Here is a 21528-nt window from a genome sequence, read left to right on the forward strand (position 1 = left end):
GAGCCACAACCCCAGCCCCCAACCAACTTCTTCTGTAAGGCGCCGTTCTTGTCTGGTTTAAGAAAGAATTTAGACATAGGGACTTTTCTCAACTTTTGTTCAGCTCTTTTCACTTCTTTCTTCTTCCCCTTCTAAATGTTATGTAGAAAATATTTATTTTAGAAGTTAATGTACATTGCTAGGTTTTGTCTTTTGAGAATTTCACAGATCCCCTCAAGAGAATATTTTGTTTATTATAAAGCTTGGGTTAGTATACATCGATGCACTTGTTTTATAGTCAGGATATGAATGGGATGGAGGGCTTCAGAAAGCTTGCATAAATTGATGACATTATACTAAACAGATCAAATGTTGAAGTTATGTTCTTGACAGGGACTCTTGTAGGCCTCTAAAATTGGGCAGAACATATTGTGTTCTCTCTGTTCTTTTTCACAGATTGCCTGCTTTTCTCTGGAATTCTTTGCTTCTTCATGGCTTCTTTTCCCTTGATAGCATGACACATGACTGATGACCTCAAAGAACCTTCTGGATTTTCTTCTTTTATTCTATTGGCATTTAACTCCATTTAATAGTGTCATCTTCTTTTCCTTTGAAGTTTTCCTTGTAGTTTTAGTGAGAGTGCAGTAAGGAGTTCTTGTTCATATCCTTTCAAATGCTGTTCTCCATAATCTTGGTTGTTTTCTTTCACAGGAGTCAGAAAATCGTGTTTTAAGTCTAGATGTTGGTTTCATTCATTTCTGTAGCTTTCTTCTGTTTCTGTTCCTGAAGCAGTGCCACATGAATGAAGCCTTCTTATATGGACATTTAAAAACTTTTGCAACCGAGAAACAGCATTACAGTATTTTACTCATTGCCAGCTGGAATTCCAGTGGATTGGCTTGCCCGTTGCCCTCTTGTTTTTTGTTTTGTTTTGCTTTGCTGGACTCTTCAACTTTTCTGGCCTTTACCTTACTTAATAATAGTTATGTGCTGGTTGGTAGTGCTGTAGAGAATGGTAAACAAACAAGCAAACACCCCCCAAAACCATGCTGGTGAACTGTAGTTTCCTAGATCTTGCTTGATAGGTTTACGTATCTAATAATCTGTGGATGCTGTAACCACTGCCATTGTTTGCTTGGTGGACTAAAATAGAAACATTCTGGGGAGACAATGTATGACACTGTCTGAAAGAAGCTGCTGGTTTGAGAAACTATTATAACCAATGAGCACTAAATTGAGTTTTTAAAAAAACACAGGTTAGGGCTGGGGATGTGGCTCAAGCAGTAATGCGCTCACCTGGCATGCGTGGGGCGCTGGGTTCGATCCTCAGCACCACATAAAATAAAATAAAGATGTTGTGTCCACTGTATACTGAAAAATAAATATTAAAAAAATTCACTCTCTCTCCTCTCTCTCTCTCTCTCTCTCTCTCTCTCAAAAACAAAAAACAAAAACACAGGTTAAGGGTAGAATACATGTACGAAGTTTGATTTGAGTCACAGACTTAATTGTATAGCCCAGCCGCCAAATCTGTTCATATAGATATCATATGACTCTTAGAACTTGAATACTTCCTACATTAACTCCAGGTTTCATTCCTTTCCAATCTTTTGATGCAAACAAGCAAAACCTCCCAATGTAAAATCATTACCTTGTATTTGACGTTTATAAGATTTGATGTTTATTTGCCATCTGTCTTATAAAAATTAACTAAGTTCATTATAGGAAATTTGAGATGGATAAGAAATGTCACACAAATGCATACAAAAACACTCCAGTTCTTTGAATACACACAAACTTTTTGCTTATTGGTTGATACTAAGATCAAGGAGAATGAAAATAGTCACTGATGCTCATCCATCTTTTGAGGCATTTGGCCCTTCATTGTACGAATGTGCACATTAATAATTTTGGTTTATAAAAGCTTTTAAATATTTGAGTTTTTATTTGGAAATCTGTCAGTTCATTTTGAAGTCTTTTAATTTGGAGAGCGGGGGCTAGATTAGACTGGAATAATAATAAAGTATGCTCTGTAAAAATTGCAAATACCCAGATTATTTCTTTTTTAGAGGTTGCCAGCAAATTTTGTAAATTTAACCTTGGCAATGATTATTTTAGGTTGTCTAACTTGTCAAGAAGTACAGTTTCTGTTACAAGGAAATAACGACGTTTTCGTTTAGAGGATGAAACATTTTCCATGACCGTGAATCTGTTATTGGTTTCATTCAGCCAGCTGCCAGTGGAATCCAATTTCTAGAAGGCAGAAGCAGTGCCATCCACTCTTGCTGTTCTTTCACCTATTTCTTCAAATTGTAAGTCCTTCAGCCCCCAAACATCCTTAGGGTCTTTCTCTGCCAGGTTAAATGTGTGAATTACAGAGTAAAGAGTGAGTTGAAGATTTGTTCCATTTCCTGCTCTCAAATAATAATTTCTCATAGTTTTCCTTTTCCCTTTGGTCATCCACTTCTAGAATTTGAGTCACTAAATGAGTTTTATCAAAGGAGGAAAATGTACTGAGATACTTACAAATTGAAACGAGATTTGCAAGTTGGCAGGCATCCGGAATGAAAGTACCAGGTGAACAGGGCCTTTACTTAACTGAGGTGATAGAATTTATTGGTCCTAATGAATTTTAAGCATAAGCAATTTAAAGAATTTTAGATATTAAATAGGCAATTTTATATCTTAACTGTGTATCTTATAGAGATAATTGTTCTCCAGTGCGGTTTGGTTCTTTGTTTAGACCATGTTGGAAAACCATTAAAAATTTTATTGAAATATAATTGTGCAGAGTTTTTGAAAGAAAATCTGGAATATGTTGCTTGAAAAGCTTTTGACATAGATTTTAAATTTCTGGACAAACCTTTGTAGCCTTTTCACAGATGTAAGCATTTATGGGAAGTCTGTAGTGAACATTTTAATACATATTCTTGAAAACTTAAGTCTCATTCTGCAAACTATTGGAGGAGAAGTAGGCATTAAAATGTGGTGGATTTGTGCACAAGTAGGTGGTTTGTGTACTATAGTGTGGATATGGTGTTTCCTATTTTCTTTAAGGAGGCATTTTTGTTCCCTTAGGGAAATAAATTCCCCACTTATTTTTCTTAAGTATTTTTAAACTTGGTTACTTACTTTTTTAAGTAATCCTTACCACTGTTTATATGTAGAACCCAAGTAGCATTTATTTGAATCTGGTTCTTTAAAAACTAATTTGATTCAACAAATATTCAACAAATGCCTACTAAGTGTTAGATGTTTATAAAATTTCTGTTACAGGACCTTCAGCACTGGGCACATATCTAAATCCTTCTCTTTGCCAACACCCCTGAGGATAGGAACTAAGGTGAAAATGTGTTTTGGCCTATATCATGTTTTCTAGTCATTTTTGTGTAGTTCATTAGAAAAACACTTTTTCAAAATGTTTTCAGCTGGGGCACCCACCCACTTGTCCAGCTTGGGAAAGCCCAAGGAACTACTCCACCATCAAAAAGGACAACATTTCAGATGGGCAGCGTAATTAGTCACCTAATAAAAAGAGTGCTTCAGCCTTATGCATATGGGACAAAAAAAAAAAAAATAGCCATTCATTTGGTAGAGGGAGGAGGGTAGGGGCCAGGAGACAGCCCTCCCTTGAAGATAGAATGCTTTCAAAACATGTTGCCATTAATATTTTAGACAGAAAGCGCTCTGAACCCGCTTCTCTTCTCTCCCCCCTTCCTCTCAGCTTCATGTTTTAGTTTGCTCCCAAATGCTCACAAGTCCGTGCCAGACGGAAATTCGCGGAGGCCGCTGCAGTCCCGCAGAGGCCACTCCAGGGAGGGACGCGGCAGAACAGTCGCGCCCAGTGCTCCCTGGCCGGGGTGCCTCACTGCTGCTGCCACCCCACTCGCTCCTGGCCCTGCCTGCCCCGCGCCCAGCCCCCTCCCCTTGCACCAGCCCTTCCCCCAGCCTCTGGAGTCGCTGCGAGGCCATCCAGTCATACGCTGTCCATCAGATGTGTTTACTTTTTTCCTGACAGCCGACACATCTGGAGCACATATTCAGGTTATTCCAGTGCCACTAGACACATTCCACAAGATCATTTCAGCGGTTGTTATGGCGATCTTCCTCCCTCCAGTGATTTTCAAGTTGCATGACAGAAATAGCTGGAGCTAACCAGGGGGACAAAAGTCAACGGGATCAGGAAGGGCTTCTTTCACAGAATGAACTAATTAGTGACCCTGCTTTCTTCACAGGGCAATGAGCATATGGTTTAATAAAGTGAGTCTATGACACTTTTTTTTTTTCCTCTGTAGGCAAAGCTGTCACTGGCTGCAAACTTTCCTGTTTTTACTGGTGGGACATAGTCTGCTGTCTTTCAACAGAGTTTACTTCACAAGTAGAAAATGTTTGCTCCTGAGAGTTAAACTTCAGAACTTTTTCTTGGCTTCATACTACCAAACTATAGCAGGTCCTTCAACTTAAAGAGACAGTATTCATTTTATATGCATGTCACTGGAAGGGTTTATGCATACTTAAGACTAAGCATTTTCAGTTAGATTTTTGTAAGTATTGTGAATTGGTTCCTAGAAGTACAGTTAAATATGATTTGTTTATTGTGGGTTTTCTAAAAGATGTAATCAGTATTTCTCACTGCATTAGTTACAAGTATATTTGTACCTGAGATTTTTGTCGGACATAATTATAGAATACTTTAGTATTAAAAGGTTTGATTAAACAAATTCCAATTTAAATTCACATTTGAAGGCACATGAAAATGTCTTGTTATAATTCAGTCCTTCTCCCCTCCTAGGCTTAACTTGTACTTTTTTGGTAGGTTTTTTGACAATTTTACAGCATGAATGTATCATTGTAGATACGGGAATTTGAGACCATTTTGTATTATGAAGTAGAAATACTACTTGTACTTTATAATAGACACATAAGATAAAGCTGTAAAGTACTGCCATCTTTGATTGTTATATGGAGAATTTAAACATGCCTTAATGTTGTTTTGGACAAGTGGACATGGAATATGGATTCAAACTTGTACGTTGCCAATAATCATGACTCTGAAATTTTTAAATCATAGGGGCCCGTTTTCTTTCCTTCTTTTTTGTTTGGTATCTCTGTGCTCTATTTTAGTATTTAAAAAATGCAGTATGTGCAGTTCACACTTGTGTTTCACAGGTACCACAAAATACTCTTTATATGCACTTGTGCACATGTGCACATAGTTACCTCTTACCCCCCTTTCCTTGCTCTTTCACCCACATTCATGAATTCCCATGCACACGCCCATTTTTAGGTTCAGTCCCCAGACACTAGCTTCGCCATCAACAACAGAGTTTTTATTTTTGCCTTTTGATTGAATGTGCTAACTGTATTCCCTGGATTTTGGGAATATGGGTGACAAGTAAATCAGAGCTGGACTCTTCCAAGCCCATTGACTTAATTCTTTCCCCCTTGGTGTAATGCCCTCTCTTTCCACCGCCTGCCAAAATTCTGTTGCATGGTTCCTGCTGAGGTTGGAGTACCTGCTGTCAAAAAAAGGTAAGAGGACACCAAGAGGTCACATATATAGATGCGAATTTAATTCATAAATACCTGCTTCTTGTCTCTTCTACTTGTGTTTCTGCTAGTTACACATTATTAATTGTGGTGCCTTTCAGGGCCTCAATTACTTGGGCAAGTATGCATCATGCAGGGACTGAGCTCCTAAGTTAGAATCCTGAGAGTGGTTATAAAATTATGCTTCCCTCTCCAGATGTAACTTTGCAGTAATTAAACCTAATGCAATTTAAGTGTTGTAGTCAGTGTTGTGGTAGCTATCTCCAAGTCTAATCAGTAATATCACTTAAATCATAGCACTTAATGCTGGTTATCTGGTAACTAGAATAAACCCCCAAAAAAGTCACATAGATTAACCCTTGGTTTCTCTGCATCAGGTGAAGAGTCTAGCTTGTCCTTTTATTGAAATGTCATCTCTATTTTATGTCATTTTGATACCATTTAAGATTACTTTCCCCCTAATTTAAATAACCCAATGTATCCTTTCTACTGTCCTTCTATCCATCTTTAGGCTGTGGTTTTCCAAAATTTGTTGCACTGGTTTTTTGAGATTTCATCCAGCACAGAACTATTGTCCCCTTGGGTTACAGGGTTTTGCTTTTTAAATGGGTGCTCAGAATTCATAGTGAAAAACATACTTACCCACCATAAAGGCTACTTGTTCACTATATTTCAGTCAAGTTTCTTCCTAAAGTAAAACATTAAGGGAATATATATATATATATATATATATATATATATATATATATATATCTCCTCAAGTTTAAATTTTTCTTTTGCATTTATTTTTCTATGCCCCAGAATATAGCAGCCAGCTTAATTCAATCAAGCAGCCAGGGTGCCAGAACAGTTTGCCTGCATGTGATAGCTAAATAAATAGTGGATTCAGTACAGCAGTGATAATCTCAACTTATAGGGTTTTCTCAGTTGTGAAATGTTTGTGTTAAGGATGACATTTTTGTTGTTTTTGTTATAGTCTGACAGCTGAAGATGCTTTTAAAACCTTCTAGTCACTTAGAGTAGAGCTATACGGCACAGGCTCGGTGGTTCTAAAAGGCAGGTCCTATCCATCACAGAAACAGCAAGTCTCTGGGTTATGGGGGAAGATTGAGGGGTGAGGGAGTGAGGCAGGGAGAAGGGGGAGCTGCTTTGTCCAGTTTACATTTGTCACCAGTGACTAGCTTTTAAAAAATGTATTAGCTGTGCATGGTGGTAAGTAAGATCCAGCTGCAGGGGATTACAGCTTTGAGTGGGTCGGGGAGCTTGGAATGCGTTCAGTTCCATCAGGGGATTTGTGTCCCTCGTCATCTGCCTTAACATTGCTACAGCAGTAAAGATTAAGAACAGACCAGTGTCACCTGCCCTGAACTTCGAAAAACCCTGGAGCCTTTAAACAAAGAGGGATGGTGGTTTAGAAAGTGTCCTGTCTCTCTGTCCCAAAGTGTTTTCCAAATGACACGCATGAAATAAGACACAAGTATATGCACAGGTGAGAGGCTGTCTGTGATCGAATTATTTCCACAACTTACTGAACATGTCACAATCATGATTTACGATGAAGAACACCTTCCACAAATACCTTTCTATTAATGAATATTTTTGTGAGGTGGTTTCCAGATTGAGATGAACAGTCAGTAGTTAGAGGGAGTATTTCTGAGATGCTGTCTCAGTCCATAGGAGAAAAAGCTTTTGCCTGGTTTGGTTTTGGTGACCCTCCCCTCCCCCTGGAAGAAAGTTAAGAGAACACCACAAAGGTTTACTTTTTTCAGGCATTTTTGAAATTCAGCATACATGCCAGCGAGCAGTTTAGAGGCAGGAAGTCTTTTCTAGTAGTGCAGTCATGAACTGGTAAACTAGAAGCATCTGTAAAAATTTAGAGGGAATATCAGCTTTCTCAAAGCTCCAGCCCAGTGTAATGAGGTGCAAATGATAGCACTGCATAACCCTTCCCCACCCCAATTGTGGAATGAGATACTGAGATGAAAATATGGAGGAGGACAGGGATTTCAGAACTCTCCTTCCTTCCCTGCAACACTTTTCGTTTTCCAGATGAAACCGTTTTCAGTGACTAAGGATAGCCTCAACTTTTAGGGTTGACGATTAGTGAACAAATGATTTTCTGCTCAGCATCTCTTTATACCACTTTTGAAAAGTGGTTGTTTAGGGGATATGAGTGTGTAAAATGACATACCTACTCATCTGGGTGTGAGTACAAGAGTTTTTAATGTAAAGTAAACTTCAGCTGATTTGTGTCTTTGGCAGGCACCTCTTTCTATATAGAAAAGGGGGGAAAAAAGAGGGGTAAGAAAAAAGATGTGATTTGTTTGAAGAAACACATCTGGGGTGTGATCTGCTATATCTTAACACCAGATGGCAGGTTTAGGCTGACGACTAAACCCACTTTAGCCTGGTCAAATTGTATCTTCATATGTCATTGTCCCCACCCCCCACATCCATGCACAGGAAGTAGGACAATTATTTGCACTCAGGGCCAGTGGTCATGTGGTATCTGTGGCTTTGGGCTCTCTTTCATTGTCTCTCTGCTGTTTATAGACAAGGCTGGCTTCCCTTGGCAACCCTAAAACAGGTTCCCTCTCTGCTCATACCTTTTTCAATGGTATGTTTTGTGGAGGCAAAGGTGTGGTGCCTTAAGGTGGCTGATGCTTGTCATGACAGGCATGGCATTAACTGAGCTGAGCAGTGACTAGAAGTGACAGCATTGGTTTGAGGTGCCTGGGGGCCTCTCAGTCATCATTGCTGCCTGAGCATTAAGAATACGAAAGCACCTCAGAGCATGCTTATCATGGAGATAGCAAGGGGAATGGGACCAGGAGGCGACTGAGGACAAGCAAGTGCATTTGTACCCCTCTTATTTTGTTGTAGTAGATTTTACTAGAAAGAGTGTCATATGTGTGGCCTTTAGAAAGAATGTGGGACTGTGGACATGGCTCAGTGGTAGAGCAGTTGCCTAGCATTTGTGAGGCCTTAGGTTCAATCACCAGCACTCCATTCCCCACCCCCTAAAAAAGACAGAATGTAAATAGGTCATATCCAGAGCCACAGAGGAAGGGACCTTTGAGTTTCCAGAAGTTTCAACTCTTTTAAATTTTGCCTTTAGACTTAGTTTTTTTGTGTATCATTATTGTTGTATCATAAAATAACCAAATGTTTATTAAAAAATGGTGCAACAACAACAAAAAACCCTTCAATTAAACACTACACAGTGTGGAGGCAATGACTAATATATTCTCCCTCACCATCATTTGGTTCATTACCACTTCAACAATAATGAGAGCAGTCAGAACCTATATTTATTAATTATTCTAAAAGTACTATTTCAGAAGGTTCTTATTATCCCCAACCTGGGTTTCTTTGTAGATTTTCCAGGAATTATTCTTAGATTCTCACTATTGATTCATGGACGATGTATGTGTAATTTATGCAAAGAGCTACAAAATACATTTATTAATCCATTCTACAAACTAATGTTAATTAGAATCATCTGTAGGCATCTTATAAGGTCACAATTCTAATATAATTTGGTAGGAGCTGTTAGGGATTTAAATGAAATCTCAAAATCACTCTACGAGAAGGAAGAAAACCTTTAGAAGAAGCCAGTGAATGTCCTTATTGGGGAAAACTTGAAGTTATTTCTTGGCTTTCTCTTCCTTCCGAGTTTAGTTTTCTAGGTAGTCAAAGACCACCTGTTTTAAAAAAAGACACAGAGTTTCTACATATCAATTGTTACTTTAGTATTGAAATCAAAACAGTCAAAATTTTTCCTGAGTGGACTTTAAATTATTTGTTTGCCTTAAGTTAAAAAAATTTTGTGTGAAGTTCTTTTTGTTTATTTGCTTGTTTTGGAGAAGTGCTCCCATTATGTTGTCCAGGCTGATCTTGAGTTCTTGGACTCCAGTGACCTGCCTACCTCCCCTCCTCAGTAGCTGGGATATCAGCCCTGCCCTAGTGCCCAGCTTCATGTGTGCTTCTGATATGCCACTTAGAAAGATTTCATATTCAACATTTGACATACAAACTACTTCTCAGTATTTCAGAAAAAGAATTTGTTAGGGCTGAGGATGTGGCTCAAGTGGTAGCACGCTCGCCTGGCATGCGTGAGGCACTGGGTTTGCTTCTCAGCACCACATAAAAATAAAATAAAAAGATATTGTGTCTACCTAAAACTAAAAAATAAATATAAAAGAAAAAAAAAGAATTTGTTGGTTAAGGGAATCACTGAGCAAAATTTAATGAACACTAAGGGTTTGCTTCTTAATAAAGTATTCAATGTGCTTTTTGTAAACAAAACAACATAGTTGATTCTCTTCTGGAAACTCAGCTCCGTTTCCTATATAAGGAAAAACCATTGGATAACTGAGTAGGGAACTGACACACTTTTAGTCATTGTGTAGAGGAAGATGTTAAATCGATGAAGCAAAATCATTGCCTAAATTTGTAAAACTACTTGACCAGTTTCAATAATGCAAAAGGGGCACTTCATAAGTAATATAAAGGTAAATATATAGTACATTTTGAGTTCAGGGCTTCTGTAACTTTTCTTAGCTTAAAATGTACATAGTTACGTCAGGGACATAGCTTGGTGGTAGAGCTGGTGCTTGGCATGCATGAGGCCCTGGGTTCAATGCCTAGCACCAAAAACAAACAAATTTTTTTTTAATTTTTTAAATTTTTTTTTAAGTTGTTGACATACTTAAATTTGCAGAATAATAATGATATTATAAGGTTTTGTTTTTAACGTTTCATGTAGTTGAAAATATTAATTTCTGAGCTAGATCAAGAGGTTTCAGCTAGAATTTTTCCATTTATACAACACTATTTTAATTTTTTTCAATTTGTTTTTAGTTATAGATAGACACAATATCTTTATTTTATTTATTTATTTATTTGGTGATGAGGATCGAACCCAGTGCCTCACATGTGCTAGGCAAGTGCTCCACCACTGAGCCAAAACCCCAGCCCCCTATTTTAAGATTTTTCACTTACCTGTCACCATAGTGTTTTCTTGATGAGAATTTTTAATATTGCATCTGACATGTTTGGGTAAATGACAACAACATTTGAGTTTTTAAGATGTTTTCTGATTCCAGAAATCAGCCTTCAAACAAGCTTCAGGCAGTTTATCTGTAAGTTCTTAATGGATTGTCATTCTTCTGCTTTTCTTTTCTTTTGAACTTTTTCCTTAAAGGCTATGCAATAGGAAACAGCCAGTTTTCTGTAAAATGCTGCACTAGCCCTACTTTAAATACCACTGGGAGTTTGAAAACATGAGCCTTTGCATCTAGGCTCACTTGGGGTTGGATAACTCATCTCTGACTATGGGCAAGTTTCTTTTTTTAAAAAATGAAAGGTAGGGGCTGGGGATGTGGCTCAAGCGGTAGCACGCTTGCCTGGCATGCGTGTGGCCCGGGTTCGATCCTCAGCACCACATACGAACAAAGATGTTGTGTCCGCCGAAAAACTAAAAAATAAATCTCTCTCTCTCTCTCTCTCTCTCTCTCTTTAAAAAAAAAATGAAAGGTAAGCATATTTTATGGTTTTTTTGTGATGAGAGAATGAATTAATATTAGACTATAAGCTTTGTAGGCTGGTAAACTCCTGTAATACTAGCTGCTTATGAGGCTGAGGCAGGAGGATCTCAAGTTTAAGGCTAGCCTGGGCAACTTAGCAAAACTGTGTCCCTAAATAATAAATAAAAAGGACTGGGAATGTTGCTTAGTTGTATAGCATCCTGGTTTCAATCACCAATACCTAAACACACACACACACACACACACACACACACACACCCACCCTACATCCTCCTACCCCTGCCTCCTAGTATGAAGCCTAACGTACAGCAGAAGTTATATTATTTGATAATTACTATTATAATTTCAGTAGAAAATTGGCATGTAGTTTAAGTGGACTTTGAATATTTGAGGAGTGGTCAGATTCTGAGATCATTACTTTATAAAAGTTGCTCCTTGGAAATTATATTTGTAATGTCTCATTTCAGAAAGTTTGTATTTCCAAAGTGTAAGTTGTGAGGCATTTTCTTTAGTTTACTTTAGCCACCACAAATATCCTTATGAGAATTGGAAAGAAACAGGAAAAAATTATAATGATTTAAGTTGAACTTAATGCATATTAATACTCTTTTTAATCCTTCTTTTGAGGGTTTTTTTTTTTTTGGTGGGGGATGGACTACACTTCAGCTCACTCCTGCTTTGGGTGTGTTAACACACACTCAAGGACTCTCAAAATGTACAGCTTAAGGATCACATGCCTACTTTTTGGAGTAAGATTCACAAATCAAAGTTGGGAACTCCTACTGCTTTTAGGCCTTGTATGAAGATGCTTATGTTTGAAGAGTTCTGTTTGTAGCTTTTTTGGTCCAATATTCAGTTTATTTATCACTATGCAGTTTACTTTGAGAAGTTGTCAAATGTTTCTTTAAATGTAGGGTGGAGGGCTGGGGTTATGACTCAGTAGCAGAGTGCTTATCTAGCATGTTTGAAGCACTGGGTTCGATTCTCAGCACCACATCTCAATAAATAAAAAAGAAATAAAGGTCCACTGACAACTAAAAAAAAAAATTCAGGGTGGATGTGTGTGTGTGTGTGTGTGTGTGTGTGTGTGTGTGTGTTTTCATTCATTCTTCTGCTTAAATCCTTCCTAGGTAAGATGTAAGTGACTGCTCAGTGAAGAAATAATACAATGAACAGCTTTAGTGATATATGTTCATTAATTTTAAAATATGTGATTGTTTGTCTACTGTACATACAAATATCTGAAAACACTCTACAGGTAATATCACTTACTGGGTTGTTTTTGTGTGTACATATCTCTAGAATACCAAAGTATATTTCATTTAATGTAGTTGTAGCACCTAACATTTTATAGTGTTACTTGTATTAATTTAAATTACAATTTCCATTTTAGAGATAAGAAGGTAGAGAAAAAAGCTGAAAGACTGGATGTAGTTTGTTTATTCTGAAACCTGTTGCATGGTCAGTTATGCTCTGTACACTTGACCTGGGATTTGGAGGCTCTTCTTAGATATTATACTGTTTTCCAAACTGCTTGCAACTTGTGCTATTTGGCTTGCTCCAACATAAGCCCTTGCTATTTTACCTTATCTACTTTGGTAGTGGTGGCTGAGACTCTGATGGCCAGAGCATGAACTGTACTCATTTAAAATCTACACAAAAGAGAGGTAATGTTCATTAAAGGACCCATGGCTACTATGCTCCTGGATCATTGTCTTGCATTGGAAATTTAAAAATATTTTTTTCTTTGCTCAATGTATTAAGGCAAATAAGTATCTTTAGTCAACCTGCTTCCTCATCAGAAACAACAGAGTCTAAAGTGTAAAAGTAAAATTGAAATTCCTGAGACCTACACACCCTGTTGCTATTTGTGACTTATTTTATCGTATTTCCTACTTGAATCCTGTTAAGTGCTCATCGCTGTAGTCTGGGGTTTGCCCATTGCTGTTTGGTGTTCGGGTTTGTCTGCTGAGTACCACCCCACTGCAGGCTTTTTATCTTTTATCCTCTTCCCTTTATATACTTTGCCCATTTTAGTTTTTTTGTTTGTTTTGTTTTGTTTTAGTGATGCTGGGGATTAAACCCAGGGCCTTGTGCATGCAAGGCAAACACTCTACCAACTGAGCTCTATCCCCAGCCCTTATTTTGTACTTGCAGTCCAGCTTAAAAAAAGATTAGCTTTTTATATAATATGATCTGTATTTGTGAGAAATATTTCTCCTCTAGGACCATATTGTTAGTGACCTTGCTTAGCCAAATATGCAGATGCCATTAATTTGGAACAAAGTATGATATGCTCTGAAGAGTAACAAGCTTTCCATCTGAAGTACTGTTTCTTGGGTATCTTTTAATGAAATTTGAGGCATAGTTAAAAGGTGTGGTTGTGGAGCCAAATAAACCTATCATTTGAATCTTGATTCTTCCACTTCCTAGTAATAAAACCTTGGGCAAGTTCTTTTTTGGGGGGTGTGGGGGTGTGGGGGGGAAATATTTGGTATTGGAATTAATTTAAAATTCTTTCCTAATTAAAAAATTCAAACAATATCCAGTGCTTGCCATAAATTAAAGTATTTTCCCCATCTTTCCTCCCTTTCCTTCTTCCCCTTAGTCTAATCTATTGAACTTCTATCCCCACCCTTACTGGGTGTTAGCATCTTCGTATCAGAGAAAACATTTGGCCTTTGGTTTTTTGGGATTTAGCATAATAGTCTCCAATTCCATTTACCTGCAAATGCCATAATTTTGTTGTTCTTTATGGCTGAGTAATATTCCATTGGGTAAATATACCACATTTTCTTTATCCATTCATCTATTGAAGGGCATATAGGTTGGTTCCATAGCTTTGCTATTGTGAATTGAGCTGCTGTGAACATCAGTGTGGCGGATAGTGTGCTGATTTTAAGTCCTTTGGGTATATGTCAAGGAGTGGGATAACTGGGTGAAATGGTGGTTCCATTCCAAGTTTTCTGAGGAATCTCCACATTGCTTTCCATAGTGTTTGCACAAATTTGCAGTCTCACCAGCAACATACGAGTGCACCTTTTCCCCTACATCCTCGCCAACATTTATTGTTACTTATATTCTTGATAATTATTGGACAAATTCTTAACTTTTCTTGGTCTTACTATTGCAAGTTTAGAGATTAAAAATACATATTTCAAAGAGTTGTGGAAATTGAGTGAGCTGGCATTTGCCCAGTGCTTGGTATGGATATCCACTGGTGTGTAACATAAAGTTAATCTTCTGGATCTAGGCATGGTGGTGCATAACCCCAGCTACTCAGGCCTGAGGCAGTAGGATGACAAGTTTAAAGCATCCTGAGCAACTTACTGAGACCCTGTCCCCAAATAAAAAGGGCTGGAGATGTAGCTCAGTGGTAAAGTGTCGCAGGGTTCAATCCCAAATACCAAAAAGCAAATTATATTTTTTCCTTATTTCTCTCTTTCCTTCCTTCCTTTTTTCTTATTTTGCCCTGGGGAATCAAACCTCAGATTTTGTGCATGAGAGGCAAGTGTTTTAGGACTGAGTTACATCCCAGCCTCCAAAGGTAATCTTAATAGTATGCAATCCTTGAGGATGTTAGTTTGTACTGCATATCTCATGAGCCCTTTTATACTTGTTAGCATTAGAGTATCATTTCTGCTATGATTGAGTTTATTAAAAATTATGATACATTTCCAATTAGTATTTTAAGTAGAAATAGGTGAATCATAATCTTACTATTAACTCTATAAATTCTATCAGATACCATCTCTGTTTTCTTTTTCCCTTGAGAATTTCTTGTCCAAATAGCTTACAAATGTTAATTATTTTATTTTTCTTATTTACTTATTTATCTTGATACAAAAAATATTCACACTTGGGTAAGTTGTGATACATCAATACATGTATATAGTGTGTAATGTTCAAATCAGCATAACTATGTCTATCCCAAATTTTTTTGAACATGAACACAGAGGGTTAATTTCACTTCTTAATTCATGGTACATTTTTCTCATTGGTCTGTGAAATGGCCCTCTACTTGTTCATTTATTTTTGTTAGAACTTTTGTTTAGTTTTCTACATGGACAAGTGATTAAGTGGGATTACAGGTATTGATTACCATGCTAATACTTAACCTTAAAAAAAATAACTAAAAAGTTGAGAGCAGTGTGCACTAGTGACTACAGTTCTAGTGATTGGGTAAGCTGAGGCAGGAGGATTATAAGTTTGAGGCCAATCTTGGCAACTTAGGGGACTTCCTGTTGCAGAATAAAAAGGGTTGGGGATGTTTCTCAGTGGTAGAGTGCCCCTGGGTTCAAACCCCAGTACCACAAAAAACAAAATCAAAAGAAACTCTCACATCTTTTCGTGAATTTTTAAAAATTTAGACTTCCTTCCTTAAAATTGGCCACCCAGTGTGAACTCTGATGATTGAGAAAACTGGGGCCTAGAGAGGTAAAGTCACAATAATAAGCACCATAACAGCCATTGTTTTCTGATGACTTGCTGTGTATCTTGAGCCCCTCACCTGTGTCTTAAGTATAGCCAAGTTCATGGAGCTCATTTCAGGCACCCATTTTAGTGTCCTCCTTAAACTTCCACGTTGGCCCCCTCTCTTCCTCCTTCCTGTGTTAATTCTTTTTCCCCTTTTCTTGTTATATTTCAGAGTTGTAGACTCATCTCTTCTGCTGGCAATTTCACTTTGTATCAATTTTGGTCCTTCTCCAGCCCCCTCCCCAATCTTCCCTTTCTGTGACATTTAGGTTGGCATCAGGCTAGCAGCACAAATAATGAATGTAAATCAAGCTTGCATCAAAACAGTGAGGCAAACAAACTGTCATGGTCTTAAAAACTGGTGTTATTCACTGGTTTTTTCCTTTTTGAAGAAATTGTGCTTTCGATTCTTGACCCTAAAAACTAAATCAAATTCCATGATTATAGAAAGTAAAGAAACTATATATCAAATGCCCTAACCAGTGCCTGGAACACAGTGAGAACTCAAGAAATGTAGGACCCTGAGGGTCTACTCCTGTTGGTGGGCCAGGTCTCTGTATTTTTTTTTTAATTTTAAGGCACAGTGAACTAAATCCTGGGAAAGGAGAGTAATGAAGGAATATTTGTGAAAGCCCTTCAGTGGGCCAGGTATTTTCATCAACACCACTCAGTTTTTATCTCCATATCAGCTCTCTGGATTTGTGCTTCTTCACCCTTCTGATGTTTTGGGTGAAGAAATAGGAACTTGAAGGTTAAGTGGGTTGTCCTAGGTGTTTGAATTTTAATTGAGATCTTTACCACTGCAGACCCTGTGTTTTCTAAATATCCCTAGCATAAGAAATGTTTATTACCATTATTCATTTAAAATATTTTTCTACCATTATTTTAAAACTGTTATTATTGTGTTACTCAACTTACTAGTGCTATGATGAGATACCTGAATAAATCAACTTAAAGGAGGAAAGATTGATTTTTGGCTCACTATTTCAGAATTTTACAGCCCATGGTTGCTTGATCCTGTGGCTTTGGGCCTTTATGAAGGCAGAACATCATGGCAGGGAGCCCTTGGTGACATAGCAGCTCAATTTATGATGGCTATTAATCAGAAAGAAGAGAGAGCCAGGGGATGGGGACAATCTGTATGTTTTAAAAGCATATCGCCAGCGACCTTTCTCCAACTAGGTCCCAACCAGAGTTTCCACTACCTCTATATAGTACCATCAGCTGGGGACTAAGCTTTCAAAATACAAGCTTTTGGAAGACATTTAAGATTCAAACCATAAAAATTATCATCATTGATTTTTGTGAATTTATCTTCAGATGGCAGCCAGTTATCTCCAAAGAGGGTTGGGCATTATTTTCCATAGAGAGGAGTGCATTAGTGGTTCAGGTAGTAGAGTTTCTAGTTTCTCTTGTCCTTTACAGCACAAAGCCACCGGTCTACTTGGTGTGTATACAAATGTTTACCTAAGTAGGTAGTAACTTGTGATCCCTTCAGCTACTCACGTCAAAGATAGAGTTTCAAATTGGGACAAGGGACAGTAGAGTTTCTTGTTGGGTGGAATAGTGAACTACAATGCAGGAAATTTCCCTAAATGGAAAGGTAGCTGCCTCCTCGCCCTTACCACGTCCCTTGTCAGTTGCTGGAGAGATGGTCAGTGACACAAGAGTATTTCCAAACTTTGAAGAGTCCTGGATGGTTAGCAGATGAGATCATTTGATTCCAGTGAAATTTACCAGCTGCCCTGAATCTGCTCTTCCAGAGCACCATACTTTTATTACTAGATTGAATTATAGGATAAGAAAAGTGCTTTGAGCATCTTTAGACCACACATGTACGACTACATACTTAAGCCTGAGAATTTGGACTGGGGCCTCTTAAGGAAAAAAAGCAGCAATATATTCCCACACACACCTGTGATTATGTGTATCTTGTCCCTTTTGTCCTTGAGAGCCATTTGTTATGTGTTTTAAGTGTCATTAATTTTCTAATTTTTCTAAGTGTATACTTGTAATTGTTTAATTGTTTTATCTGGCACTTATTTTACATATATTTGTTTCTCCTTGACTTTTCTACCTGCTCTTATCACTGTGTTTGTAAAGCTGCTTCTTGGAAATCAGCAGAAAGATCTGAGGGTTCTTCCAGAACAAAACCCGCTGAATCAAAGGAAGGCTTACCAAGTTGGTGTGCAGTGGTGTTGGAGTAGCATGTGTGTTCCTGTTTGCCACTGAAGACGTATGTGCACCTGAACTCCACTACATTGAGGTTCTTTACCTGAGTCTTTAGGTGGTAGTATGAAGAACACTCAGATTTCCCGCATGAATGAGGAAAGTGGTGTTAATCAGAATCAGCACTGGGTGAAGGAAGTCTTAATGGAAGTGCCTACGTATTGTTCCAACACACGGGGAAAAATGTGTTCTGCTTTCCTTGGCCAGAACAATGTCTCAAGCTAGTGATTAGGCTCTATTCCAGCTTTAACCTCGGGCAAAATTTATGCAGTTCTACTACCGTTAGGGTAATTAAGGGGGGGGGATATTTGCTTAAAGTGGAAGTCTTTTTTAATTAAACATGAAAAATAATAAATAAAGGCAAGAGGCAAGGAGGCAGTAGGGAAATTGTTTTTTAACTTTTTACTTAAAACAAAGGAACTTCAAGTGAAAAGGCCAGTATTTTAGGCATGGTTGTTCATTAATTCCTTTAAAAAGCATTATTCAACTGTGCTGGAAGTAAGGATCTGAGATTCTTCTTGTCTTTGGGTTGATATGTGAGGTGTTGAGGTAACTCTGTCTTACTTGAAAGATAATGCCCCTTACCATTTTCTGCTAACCACTAACTATTCACTTGATAGAAAAGAAGTTCTTTAAAGTAGGAGCCAGATATAAAGCCAATATGTAAATCTTAATGTGGGAAGTACAGATACAGCAGAAAGTTTAGGCTAAAAGGAAAAAAAAAAAAAGAAAGAAAGAATAAGAAAGGGAAAACTCCCACCTGCTTATTATGGTTAACCAGAATACTAGTTGGATCATTTTATAGCCATGGTTTCTGCTAATGGCTCCATCACTCCACTCATCACCGAGGGTTGAAACTCTTATCATTCTTGACTTAACTGAAGATCCCAGATCTTAAGGATTCTGTATCCACAGAGCCTCAGAGTCAACTGACTGCCTCAACTCTTTGAATAGCATGCGTACCAGCCTTCTATATGCAATCTCTCCAACTGCGGTCCATCCTGTACATTGCTGCTGGAGAAATTTTACCTAAAGCTCAATTTTTATAATGTTACTGGTTTTTCTCAGACATTGACAGAGTCTGAGTTTTCCATGATGTGGATCTTGGATAACTTTCCCACATCTGATTTGTACGTACCCTACCTGTGCTCTGCACTTCAGCCACACTTAATTTCTTTTAGCCATTTCTTCAATGCAAGGCAAGGCTTTTTTCTCCTCTACTTCCTTGCCTTTGCTCTTGTAGTGTTTTCTCCTGGTCTTCTTAATTAAGTCCATTTAAAATGTTACCCCTTTCCTGAAGGCCTTGTTCTCTTAATGGATCAAGAGTTTCCCCTCTAAATCACCATAATACTTTTGGTATCTCTTTTTTAGTTAATTATACATGGTGATCTAGTCACTCCTTAATGGTTTTATATTATCTTACTAGACTATATATTCTTTTAGTGCAGGACCTAGTTATCCTTAGTGTCTTCAACCATGTGTTTCTTGGGAAGGCACAATGTCCCTACTCTAAATGTATTTTGTTATGTAAAGATATTAATACTTATCTTCTATGGTTGTACTGAGGAGCACAGAGAGTTTATTGAGGCCTGCAGCTCTGTGCCTGTCATACACACAGTAGGTTCTTAATAAATAGCATAGTCATTGTAGCCAGATGGCCAAGCTTTGAATTTTGGCTCTGATACCTACCATCCTGTGATTTTGGTTCTCTGCTCTTTGTTTCAGTTTCTCATCTGTAAAATGAGAATAATGGTAGTATTTACCTTGTAGGATTGTTGTGAAGATTAAATGAATCTGTACATTTAAAGCAGTTAGACCAGCACCTGGAAGGTTGTAAGGCTGCACCATCCAATTTAGGAGCCACTAGCCATATGTGGCTCTTCAGCATTGAAATGTGACTGGTATAAGTTGAGATGTATTGTAAATGTAAAACACACTAGATTTGTGATAGGAAAAAGTAACATTAAATATCTCAATTTTTATATGGATTTCATGCCCAAATAATATTTTGATTACCTTTGGTTAAATAAAATATGCTAATATCCAATCTTTTAAACAACTTCTTAAAAATGTGGCCAAGAGAAAATTGTAAATTCTATGTGTGACTCACATTAAGCATCTTTTTTTATGGCAGTGTTGTAAGCTCTGTTAGCTTTTATTAGTATACTGTTGTTATTCCTATATTTTTATCATCAGTAATACTGGTAGTAATTTCTGCCCTTCCCCTTTCATTTTTTATCTTTTTCTGGGTGAGCAAAATTAGGAGAGAAAGGTATAAATGGATGAGATAAAGCTTAGGTGAAACGAGGGGAAGTAAGGGTGAGCAGTTTCTGACCTCAGGTCAGGGAAGTCTGGGCTAGTCTTCCTGCAGAACCCATGTGTTCCAGGTTGCTACCTTTATAGACCTGACTTCTTGGCGATTGAGAATTATCCCTCCATTGCTGTCTCATGCTTTCCTCTTATTATAGGGAGTGAACTGAATTTGGTTATCAAAATCAGATCTCCATTGGTAACATAAAAAATGAAAGTATATCGAAAATGCAGATAAGAAAGATTAAGATTTTCTTTTTCTGTTGGTTCAGAAAGAATGAATGCTTTCCATTAAGGATCAAATCTAAAGGATAACAGTTTAAAAAAGAGCATAAAAACTTTAAAAAAAAACTTTTAAAAATTTAGTTATCTTAATTTCAAGTAGTCTTCAGATCTAATGACTTCTACTGCTCTGTAGCAACCAGATACTAGGACTATGAGTGCTGATCACAGGGAGACATGTTCTTGGACTGTCTTGTGCATCAGTCACTTAAAGTGAATTTGCAAAATGTCTATCTTATGATCTGTAAGTTGGTTTGCGTTTATCTTATGCTTTAGTGTGGTATTACCTTTTGGTGTTGAATATTCTAGTATCTTCAGTTCCCAATGGCTAATAACTGGACTGTTGTTCTAAGGACAATTTAAGAGTTTGGTTTGGGCATTGTTTTCTTGAAGACTGGTCAAATAAGGGTGTATTTCTTGTTGTTTATTTGTTGAGTAATTTATTGGGGTCTTATGTCCCCATAATTGCTTTTCATGGTAGGTTTTTCCTTTGGAATATTTATACTTTGAGGGTTGGGGGTGTGCAAGTTAGATAGAGATAATCGTCTCAAGTGTTTGTTTCCTTTGAGATCATGAGGTACAGTGAATAGCATTATCTCTCTGAGTGCCTTAGAACTAATAGGGAACAAAAAAGCACTTGCCAATCCCAGTGGACAGATGTGGTTAATTTATCTTGGTAAGTCTTTGAGACAAGCAGAATCACTGTGATGTGGTGGGGCCGCCCCTCCAGATATTCTCAGAGTGGGGCAGTTGGCACATAATGATAAGTTTTCCTGCTTCTCTTCCAAATAAGAATCCTTGAGCTATTTTTCTTGTTTGAACAATATCTAACCAATATCTGTTATGTGAAATATTGCAATTTGCGGTGTTACCTGCTTACTGTAAAGGTGAAATGTTTAAAAAGGACGACATAGGAAGTTTAACTGTGAACTCTGTATTTGGGTTTGCATGTTACTTTGGAATATATGCATTCAAATTTGGACAATTTAAGGGTGATTATATTAGCAAATATTGGTTTATTAAAGAGGTCATAATAAATGTCTTTGAAATCGTAGACTTCTCTAAGGCCTTTAATATTTGAGTTGCCAAAGATTGATCCACAACTTGAAGGGAAATGTCTTTTATAAAGCTGAACATCCTCCTTCTCCCTCCC

At 37.6% G+C, this 21528-nt stretch overlaps 1 protein-coding gene across 2 annotated transcripts in view; it reads left to right on the top strand.

The window, feature by feature from the left end:
- The first annotated feature begins 1331 nt into the window (after nucleotides 1-1331).
- The window catches only part of Bnc2 (basonuclin 2), a 385553-nt gene continuing 365356 nt past the window's right edge, over nucleotides 1332-21528 (top strand). Inside the window, exons 1-2 of one of the 2 annotated variants that reach the window (XM_048783916.1) lie at nucleotides 1332-2291; nucleotides 4275-4523. The gene's annotated coding sequence lies outside the window, so the exon portion shown is untranslated. The remainder of the gene's footprint in view (nucleotides 2292-4274; nucleotides 4524-21528) is intronic. The other variant, XM_048783917.1, reaches the window with a different exon arrangement.

Source organism: Marmota marmota, unplaced genomic scaffold, assembly GCF_001458135.2.
Source record: "Marmota marmota marmota unplaced genomic scaffold, marMar, whole genome shotgun sequence".
NCBI lineage: Eukaryota > Metazoa > Chordata > Mammalia > Rodentia > Sciuridae > Marmota > Marmota marmota.